Here is an 11,528-nt window from a genome sequence, read left to right on the forward strand (position 1 = left end):
GCGGGATCGCTGTCCGCCAACACAAGTCCGCCCGTTCTCGGGAGCCGGCGAAGATTCAGCGGGTGGGACCGTGGGAGAGGTAAACAAAGAAGGAGCCGGCGCGCCGTGACGTCACGCCGAAGCGCACGACCTGCCCGAGACAATTAGAGCGGGGGAAGCGAGGAGGTGGAGAGTTGTGGGTAGGCGCCGGGTGCGCATGTGTGGATGTGGGCAGGTTGGTCCCTGAAGTGTGTCAGAGGAGCACGAGTCTTCCCGAGAAGGGTGGGCCGCTCAGTCGCCCAAGTATAGATATACTCAGGATTGTAGAGATACGCCTCTTTCTTAAACGAGGTGGCTCGGCGGAACACAGGAAAAGGATTGGCCCGTCTATGGTCTGCGCTGCCTGCCGGAGGCTCCGCTCAGTTTTCCCCAGTTCTAGATGCGAATGGCAGGGGTTGAAACTACGATCTTCTTCTTCGGCATGCGAAGGACGTGCAGATCATCTGAACGCATACAATGATCCAGGTGTGGAGGAGGAGGAGGAGGAAGGGAAACATGCATCCCCAGTAGGGGCTGAGCTGGGAGCAGAGGTTTAAAACTCCAACCACCCCAGCACCCTACTTTTATTCTTGGAGGGAGCGGGTGGCACTGTTTGTCTAAACCACTTAGCCTCTTGGGCTTGCTGATCAGAAGGTCAGCGGTTCGAATCCCCGCAACAGGGTGAGCTCCCGTTGGTCCGTCCCATCTCCTGCCAACCTAGCAGTTTGAAAGTGTCCCAGTGCAAGTAGATAAATAGGTACCACTGTGACGGGAAGGTAAATGGTGTTTCCGTGCACTCTGGTTTCCGTCATGGCGGCAGAAGCGGTTTAGTCATGCTGGCCACATGAGCCAGAAAGCTGTCTGTGGAAAGCCCCCTTGACCTGAAGCAAGATGAGCGCCGCACCCCAAAGTTGCCTTTAACTGGACTTAAGTGTCCAGGGGTCTTTGTCTACTTTTATTCTTCCTTTTTTCTGCCACTGCTGCCAAAACCAGTGGGGTCTTGGGCCCCTCAGAAAAATATTGTTACAGCCAGTGCTATTTTTCTTGAAAAAGAGGTGCCAGAACTCACCATGAACACCTCCCTTGTTCTCTTATAATGGCAATGGTGCCCACCTGAGAGGTAGGTGCAGTAACTGAGTTCAGGTGAGTTCTGGCCGCAGATAAGCCCTGGTTACAGCCACCCCAATTTCCAACCAGCAGTGCAAGATTCCAGGGATTGCAGGTGCTTAGCAGCATCTGTGTTCCCTTTTGGGACAGTGGGGCACAACAGAGACTGGTCCCTTTATCACATACACAGACCAACAAGACCAATCCCCACCCCGACCGAAAACATATGAATCAATATGGCTAACTTAACTCAATCCACTTCAACCAACAATGCCTTGAGCGCTCTGATCTCTCGCTCCACCAGCAAAAATAAAACACCCTGCTGGTCATGCCAACTTGGATTACATAGTTGGTGCAGAGTCGGAGATAGGTGTGGCTAGTGGCCCGTTTGTTATGGTTGATACGGATACTGTCTTGCTTCTACAATCTGAAGATATGGACTGTCTACTAGGAAGTGTGCAGTTCTCCCTGGATGCTTTCCTATCCTGGCTGAAGTCTGCCAGGGCTGGGCTGGGTATGTGATCTCAGAGGTTCTCCTGGATCTCTCAGAGGCTTTCAGTATCATAGATTCTGGATCAGCTGCCTGGGTTGGGCCACAGGTTCTGCTATGATTTGGAGTCTTCTATCACAGAGCCTGATCCGATTGCTTCTCCAAGACATTCAACAGATGGCTTGGCATCAGTGCTCGGAACTCACCCACCTTCTCTACAAGGGCAGCAGCCATTGCTATTGACACTGCTGTGCCGGAAAATACCACCTGCCCAAGGGCATAGGCAGGGGGGCAGGGAGGGGCACCTGCTGCCCCCTAAATCAATGAAAATACATAGAAAACTGAGGTTCTGCCCCCCCTAACAAAAATCCTGGCTATGCCCATGCACCTGCCCCATGGAAAAAGGTTGTGTAAAGTACTTGATAGGTGTGGCACCACCTTGGAGAGCTGACCTCATCTCTCTAGTGCACCTGCACAGAGCTGCAGTAGTAATCGGCTTGAGGGGATTTGGGGATGTTGCTTGACCTGTTGTGTGATACAAATCTCTGCTTGCATCATAAAAGCTAAGCTTAGAATTGGATGGAGTTGATGGTATCATTAAACAAAATGTATCTCTTTGAGGTCCTCTCCAGTGGCATCTTTACAAGGTTGAATACACAGTTACTCCTCAGATGCTGCAAAGTGTTTATTTAATATATTTCTACCTCTCTTTTAGGGTGACTCCTCACACAGTGATTTAAAAATAATAATAATGTTAAAAACAAAACAATTGAACAAGATTCAGACAGCAGAGGATCAGGAGCCTGCAAGAAGTTCAATAAAATGCTGGGTGAATTTATAGTTTAAAAATAGTATTCTAGACTGCATAAAGACCACAAGAGCAAGGGTCCAAGCAAAGAGAGCCAAGTGTGTGTACATTGCTAGCAGTAAAACATGGGATTTTTTTTCCATTTGAAGTCAAAACCTGCTTTCACCAGTAGATGTCATTATAGCAGTGGTAATAGGGATATAACTCTGATATGATAGCCCAGTAAAATAATGAACTTAGCCAAATAAATTAAAAAACCAAAAAAGTTTTTGTTACAAACCTGTTGCTGGATTAATTGAGATCACTCTCTTCTTAATTGAGCAAAACATTTGTACTCAAATAGGCTAACAAATTAATCAACCAAATATTGCAGCCCCGATTCTTTATATTTGTATGAGTGTTGCATATTCAAACTGTTCAGTGGCACAATGGGTCAGTGTGCCTGGCTGTTAACCAAAAGGTTGGTGTTCGAGCCCACCGAGGGACGGTTGCATTCCTGCAATGCAGGGGATTGGGCTGGATGACCCTTGGGGGTCCCTTCCAACTCTACAGTTCTATAATTCTATGCAAGACTCCATTCCTTGCACTAGTGTGTGACAGGTAAGGGACTAGAAGAGGTACTGGTAAACTGACTTATCTCCTGGAATTCCACCAACACCAACACACAAAGAGCAACACAAAGCCTTTGGAAGAAGCCAGTAAGGCAGGTGTGAGGAACCTTTGATCATCTAGATGTTGCTGAACTACAACTCCCATCACCCTTGACCTTGCTGAACAACTCCAAGCACGCCTGGAAGATGCGGACCATTTGGATCCCTTCCAATCAGGATTCAGGCCTCATCATGGGACTGAAACTGCCTTGGTCGCGCTGGTTGATGATCTCCGGCGGGCTAGGGACAAAGGTGAGAGCTGTTTCCTGGTTCTGCTGGATCTCTCAGCGGCCTTTGACACCATCGACCATAACATCCTTCTGGACCGGCTAGAGGGGTTGGGAGCTGGGGGCACTGTTATACAGTGGTTCCGCTCTTTCCTCCTGGGCCGTGTTCAGAAAGTGGTGGTGGGGGATGAGTGTTCAGACCCCTGGGCTCTCACTTGTGGGGTGCCTCAGGGTTCTGTCCTCTCCCCCATGCTTTTTAATATCTATATGAAGCCGCTGGGAGAGATCATCAGGGGGTTTGGGTTGGGTGTTCATCAATATGCAGATGACACCCAGCTCTACCTCTCTTTTAAATCAGAACCAGTGAAGGCGGTGAAGGTCCTGTGTGAGTGCCTGGAGGCTGTTGGAGGATGGATGGCGGCTAACAGATTGAGGTTGAATCCTGACAAGACAGAAGTACTGTTTTTGGGGGACAGGAGGCGGGCGGGTGTGGGGGACTCCCTGGTCCTGAATGGGGTAACTGTGCCCCTGAAGGACCAGGTGCGCAGCCTGGGAGTCATTTTGGACTCACAGCTGTCCATGGAAGCGCAGGTTAATTCTGTGTCCAGGGCGGCTGTCTACCAGCTCCATCTGGTACGCAGGCTGAGACCCTACCTGCCCGCAGACTGTCTTGTCAGAGTGGTGCATGCTCTGGTTATCTCCCGCTTGGACTACTGCAATGCGCTCTACGTGGGGCTACCTTTGAAGGTGACCCGGAAACTGCAATTAATCCAGAATGCGGCAGCTAGACTGGTGACTGGGAGTGGCCGCCGGGACCACATAACACCGGTCCTGAGAGATCTGCATTGGCTCCCAGTACGTTTCCGAGCACAATTCAAAGTGTTGGTGTTGACCTTTAAAGCCCTAAACGGCCTCGGTCCTGTATACCTGAAGGAGCGTCTCCACCCCCATCATTCAGCCCGGACACTGAGATCCAGTGCCGAGGGCCTTCTGGCGGTTCCCTCACTGCGAGAAGCAAAACTACAGGGAACCAGGCAGAGGGCCTTCTCGGTAGTGGCGCCCGCCCTGTGGAACGCCCTCCCGTCAGAAGTCAAGGGAATAAACAACTACCTGACATTCAGGAAACACCTAAAGGCAGCCCTGTTTAGGGAAGTTTTTAATTTGTGACTCTGTATTGTATTTTGATATTTGTTGGAGGCCGCCCAGAGTGGCTGGGGAGACCCGGCCAGATGGGCGGGGTATAAATAATAAATTATTATTATTATTATTATTATTATTATTGGCCATGCTTGCTGGGTCCTATGAGGAGTTGTAGTTCAGTAAGTAACACCTGGAAAGCCAAGGTTTCGCCACACCTGCAGTAAGGCAGCAACTACAATGCAACAGCACTATGACAATTATGGAATAAGCTTGTTTGTCTCCACTCCATAAGCCCTTACATCTGATCTATCCATTACCCTGCGCACCTCGAGAATCCATAATAATGAAGGACCCTTGGATGGTTAAGTCCAGTCAAAGGCAACTATGGGGCTGTGGCGCTCCTCTCGCTTTCAGGCCGAGGGAGCTGGCGTTTGTCTACAGACAGCTTCCCAGGTTGTGTGGCCAGCATGACTAAACTGCTTCTGGCGCAACAGAACACGATGATGGAAACCAGAGCGCACGGAAACACCGTTTACCTTCCCACCACAGCAGTACCTATTTATCTACTTGCACTGGCGTGCTTTCGAACTGCTAGGTCGGCAGGAGATCCACGGTGCAACAGTGGCACAAAACAACTGATGTGTGCAATCAGACTATTTGATTGCAATCTTAAGTAGTTTCAGGCAGGAATAAATCCCATTAATGGCAGTGAGGATATATTTCTGAGTAAATTTCATACTATGTAACTGCACCCACCCACCCACTCTGTTGTAAATCTCATTTGTGTTAGCATGTGTATTGTTTTCCCAAGGTGCCCTCCTATCTTCTATCATGTAAGACTCCATTTGAAAACGCTGAGGAAATCCTCCTACCATTGTCTCTTCATAAACAAGCTCCCACACCCTCTTTTCATCTGAATTGATGAGTCATATTAATCAGAATTGAGGGAGCATTTTTACTATGATTATTAAGTGTTACCTGCAGCTTTGGCACTGTAAAGTTGTTCAGTAATCACTTTAATACATTAAGTGAAGAGAAAATCTGTAGAGAACATCAGTAAAGCAGCAGGTTAGCTGGTATATATAGGCAACACAAGCACTTACATTTGGATACCCACAGGGATTTATTTTGTACCAGAAGTATTTCAAAACAAGCCACGGATATCTAGCTGTTGTAAGACAGAATGGATGATAACCTGATCTCTGCAACTGATGTCTAATATATAGATTCAGGTATGATTTCTGCTTACCCTCCTCATCTCTAAAAGCTGCATCTAATGTTTGTCAATATTAGGATTACATTTTTAACAGTGTAGTCTTGTCTATATTTACTCAGAAGTAAATCCCACTGAGGGTGAAAGAGGAGAGCGCAAAATATGGTCTGAAGCTCAACATCAAAAAAACTAAGATCATGGCCACTGGTCCCATCACCTCCTGGCAAATAGAAGGGGAAGAAATGGAGGCAGTGAGAGATTTTACTTTCTTGGGCTCCATGATCACTGCAGTTGGTGACAGCAGTCATGAAATTAAAAGACACCTGCTTCTTGGGAGGAAAGCAATGACAAACCTAGACAGCATCTTAAAAAGCAGAGACATCACCTTGCCGACTAAGGTCCGTATAGTTAAAGCTATGGTTTTCCCAGTAGTAATGTATGGAAGTGAGAGCTGGATCATAACGAAGGCTGATCGCAAAAGAATGGATGCTTTTGAATTATGGTGCTGGAGGAGACTCTTGAGAGTCCCATGGACTGCAAAAAGATCAAACTTATCCATCCTTAAAGAAATCAGCCCTGAGTGCTCACTGGAAGGACAGATCCTGAAGCTGAGGCTCCAGTCCTTTGGCCACCTCATGAGAAGAGAAGACTCCCTAGAAAAGACCCTGATGTTGGGAAAGATGGAGGGCACAAGGAGAAGGGGACGACAGAGGATGAGATGGTTGGACAGTGTTCTCGAAGCGACTAGCATGAGTTTGGCCAAACTGCGGGAGGCAGTGAAAGATAGGGGTGCCTGGCGTGCTCTGGTCCATGGGGTCACGAAGAGTCGGACACGACTGAACGACTGAACAACAACAAAATCCCACTGTGTTCAGTAGGACTTGCTCTTAGGTGCATGTAATTGTAGCCTATAGTTGAATGTTTAGGGTGCAACTGCTCCTTCAAAAAAGCAGAGCATTTAAAGTTAAAGGCATTTTATTCTGGAAACATACCCTCATTCAATTGTTTGTTTTATCAATAACCAGTGTTTTTTTCTGGGGGCACGCAGGGGTACGCATACCCCTAAACATTTTGTAAATCTTTGTACTTTTGTCCATTTACTGTATTTATTTTTCCTGATTTGAACCATAGCTGTCAACTTTTCCCTTTTCTTGCGAGGAATCCTATTCTGAATAAGGGAATTTCCCTTAAAAAAGGGAAAAGTTGACAGCTATGATTTGAACTATAAAACAGTGATTTTATTGAGTCAAAATGGGAGTACCCCTAAACATTTTTTTTAAAAGCACTCAATAACAAACTACAAACACGTATATACCAATGATCAGGGTAATGCCTTTGGATGGAAATTAGTTGGCAGCTCTCTCCTCTTGGCTCTGTTCAGTCTCAAGCTGGTCACACAGGCCTTCACACATGTGCAAGGTCTTAGAGACAAATATTCCTCAAGCTAAAAATAGGGACAAAAGGTTGGGGGAGGATTGCCCTTCAGTAAGCAGCACAGTGCCGGTGTTGGTGGGGGAAATAATATTCAGACAAAAGTGGCCAGAGTCTGTAAAAAGGAAATAATGGAGATAGCTCTGTGATTATACCATAGCCTACATTTAAAGCACTCATGCACCACTTCAACTGTCATGAATGGCTTCCCCACAAAGAAACCTGGGAACTGTAGTTTGATAAGGGTACTGACCTCACAGAGCTACAACCCCTAGTACCTTTAGTAAACAAACTATACTTCTCAGGACCTCCAAGTGATATTAAACTACTTCATATGCATAGTGCGAATGAGAGCTTTATCACTACATTAGTTAATCACTAGCATGTAGTGGCTAAATTGAATCATTAGTTAGTCACTATCATATGGTGGCTGTGTTCAGGGATTTCCCTGAATGTAAGATGTGGGAAACCCAGGATTGAGGCAGCGGCGTGCATGCAACCCTCACTCCCTGTGTCCCTGGGTACAAATAGTGTGAAGGACTGAAGAGGGTCTTTATGCACATTCAACGTGCTTTTTAAAACCCTTCAGATCTTCATGCTAATGATGCAAAGCATTGAAGAGCAGGTGTTTGAGGTATTGCTTGCTTGTATGCCCCTGGATTCATCCCCAGTCTTCCACATCACAAAATAAGTTGCGTTCAGTAAAGCTTACACCCACGTGTAGGACAATTGATACAGGACATGCATTTATGATTAGCTTAGAGCTGATCTATATACACACGACAGATCATATAGTAAATCTGCTCCTGAACTATGGGGGTGGGGAGAGAGCACTGTTTGTTGTAATTTTTCTTTGTGGGGGCAGTCCTCAAAGTGTTGGTTAGGACCTTTAAAGCACTAAATCAGGCTTCCTCAACCTCGGCCCTCCAGATGTTTTTGGCCTACAACTCCCATGATCCCTAGTTAGCAGGACCAGTGGTCAGAGATGATGGGAATTGTAGTCTCAAAACATCTGGCGGGCCAAGGTTGAGGAACCCTGCACTAAATGGTCTAGGATAGTTTAAGGACTTCCTCCTTTCATAGGAACTCTGCTCTTCCTCTGGTCTTCAGCTGAATTTCTGTTTCCTGAACATTTCAGTTTAAGATGAGTTTGCCCAGACAGGGTTTTTTTTATAAGTCTGGGTTTTTATATCACCTCTTAGGTTTCAGAAGCGTGTCTGTTCTCTTGCTCCTTGCCTTCCAACAGTCTGAAGAAATGCTTGCGTTCTGGAAGTCATTTTTGCAGGGGCTCCCAATGCGGCCCTGTTTTCTCTTTGCTCTTTTAGTTGATTTTGTTGCTGACATTCTGCTGCTTGTTTTAATCATTACACCTGTTTTATTACTTGGTGTTATGTACAAGTTGCTGTGAAGGGATTCTAATAGATGCTGGCACTCCCCACTTGATGCAACATGTTGACAGATAAGGAAGCTTCGGGAGATGAAAGGTTAGCATCTGAGAGCATTCTTGCTGGGTCCCAGCAGGAAGGAGGAGGAGGAGGGATAATGGAGCTACCAAGGAGAAATATAGATAAAGGAAGCCAGAGTGTTTTAGAGAACAAGGGGAGAGATTTATCCAGGGAGGAGGAAGTAAAGGGAAAAGAGGTGAGCTGCAAAAGGAATATGGGCTGCCTCAGCAGGGGCAAGAAGAGGAGAAAGAGGAAGAGTCTGTCTAGGGTTGTCATCCCTAGTGGTGAGCCAGAGAGAAAGGTGGAAAAGCAGGCAGGAGAGGACACTGTACCAAAAGAGCCAGGATAAGAACTGAGTAAGAGAAGGCAGGGCATAGAAACCAAAGCAGAGTGGAGTGCTGTGACAAAAGGTGGCAACGGAGCTCTCTGAGTCAGTTCCCCACCAGAGGGTGCTCTGAGTACAAGAAACCACCTGGGGTTCTGAGCATTTCTGGATCCAGAAGTGGGACCAGAAGCAGAGCTGACAATTAATTATATCTTTGTTAACCATTTTCAGCGTAAGGCAAAACAGAAAGGCAGAATGTAAGCAACTTTCGAATTCTGCTCCTGCTTCCTAGTGGTCTGTGGGGGATCAACTGAGGATGAAGGGGTTTTGTGGCTTTGTTCCCTCTTGTGGTGCACTGGGCGTAGAGGGTTAAACTTTCTCACCCAGCACACTGCAAGGGGTGAAGATCAGGCTCTCCCCTCTGTGCACATCATCTGAGGACTGGGAAGGGTGTGGCTGGGTGTGTGTGGCTTTGGCAAGGACAGGCCAGAGGCCTAGGAATCGGCCAGATTAGGCCTATGGGAGTTCCCCATGCCTAGTTTTGGTAAACATGGTCTGTCTTTTTATTCAACAAATGAATTCTTTATTTCCTTTCAGGTGCAGTTGTTTCTCTCATTGTGTTTCAAAAACACAGGAGGATTTGGAAAATCAACAATTCAAGCAATGGCAAGCGTGCATATAATTTTCTCCTCTGTAATATTTAGGGTGGCTTACTGGATACTTCTGGTGGTGAATGGAGAAATATAAAATGCCATGTCCAGGTAAATTAGGAGGGAGATAGAAAGAAGTAAGAAAACCAGGAGTCTAAACAAACACACAGCAAAGCAGGGGCTTCAGGCGTCCAGTATTTTATGGGAGGGATTTGGGCACATACTGGGAACTGTAGGTTTGCACAGTTAAAAGTGGATTAAATCACTGTTGCCCTGGTACAGCAAATCCACTTTAAAGTGGCATGGAAACACACTGAAAAGTGTGGAATGAAAAAATGCTGAACAGCAAGCCATATAAACACTCTGCTAGTGAATCAGGATGAACACTCATTGTTGCATAACCTGGCCACAAATAAATCTCAACGAATGCTCAATAAAGACAAGATATAATCTAACCTCTGTGTAAGTTTTGTGCAAGCAAATCAGGATGAATGCTCAATAACTAGCTTATCTGGATAAGCCCTGTATAAAAAATCTGGGACACTAAGACAAGTGTGAACAAACCTGACTTTGTCCATTGCACTATAAAGTCCAGCTGTTCCCTCCACAAACTCTCCCTTCCTCATCTGAAAGAAATAGAATTGCCAAACATCTCATGCAATAATACTAACATGCCTCCGGTGCTATCATGTATATGCAACACCATAAGTGAAATCTAATCTACCTAAATTGAAAGCGGCCATGTGATTGCCCGTAGATTGCTTGTTTCCCGCCTCCATTTTCTCTAACTTTCTCTGCCCATTCTTTGCACCAGGTAGGATATGCAAAGTGCTGCTTCTTGCAAAACCTCCTGAACAGGAAGTGGGAAGCAAGGATGCCACCCAAGTGAAACATGGTATTTCTGTGATGCTTTTGGCCAACCCTGCACTGCAGTGCTGGGTTACCCAAAAGGGCACCTTTTTTTCTAGAAGAAAACCACTGGTTACAGTCAACAAAAAAGAAACACAACTGTAAACAACAACCAAAGACGGGTGTTTGCAGGCTTTTTCAATGGTGTTTCAAATATACGCAATTTCACTTAAACGTGCGGTGTCTTGGAACGTAACCCACGGATAAATTGGGAGTTGCCTGTATACATCCTGGCAAAGTACCAGTTTCTATGCCATACCCTGCTCATCTATTGCAAGAAACATAATCAGTAGTTCTCAGGTTCAAGTTAAGGGACATTTACCAACTACTACGGTATGTATTGTGGATTCCATAAAGATGGTAGTGCAAGCACTTGTTGCCTGCCTATAGTGTTCGTGTATGCAATAAAGTTCCACCATATTCCATTAAAAAATGTCTTTGGAAGCTAGATGTCCTGTACCTGTGTCTTCCTTTATACAACTATTTCTTCCTGTTGTTGACCCAGCTTTGTTTTTGCTTTTGTATTTGCTTTTGAGCAACGCTTTGACACTGTTATATTCAGTTTCATGGTGTATTTTTTCACTTGCCATATAATATTAGAGCAGTAACATTTATAGCACTGGAATAAATAGACTTTGCTAGTATCAGATGCCTTGCAGCAGATTTCCTGCAAGGTTCCATTAATCTGAGAACAGCTATTGTTTCTGTTCTCTAGTGTTGCAAACATTATCCTTTAATTATATAAGATTCTGGCATGGGTTTGGTTTTGGGTTTTTTTGTTAAGTGTCGTTTAAATTACCCTGCCAGATTTGACTTGATCATAAATTTGAAGTTTTGCAAAGCAGAATTTGGCAAACATTAAGGCTGATAGTTATTTCAGGATTTTTGTCTGTCTGTCTTGTTAGGTTCAGTGAACGAATACAGTATAAACATATAAGCATGTTTTAAATATCTGGCAACGTAAGTGGGATTGTGACCCCCTTGAGACCTGTCAATGTAAACCAGTTAGAAATATACTGTTCGTTAATTTATTTATTATTAAATTTATATCCTACCTGTCCTCCAAGGAGCTCAAGGTGGCACAAGTGAGTCTCCCCTTCCCCATTTTATCCTCA

The sequence above is a fragment of the Lacerta agilis genome, chromosome 12 (assembly GCF_009819535.1).
Source record: "Lacerta agilis isolate rLacAgi1 chromosome 12, rLacAgi1.pri, whole genome shotgun sequence".
Lineage (NCBI taxonomy): Eukaryota > Metazoa > Chordata > Lepidosauria > Squamata > Lacertidae > Lacerta > Lacerta agilis.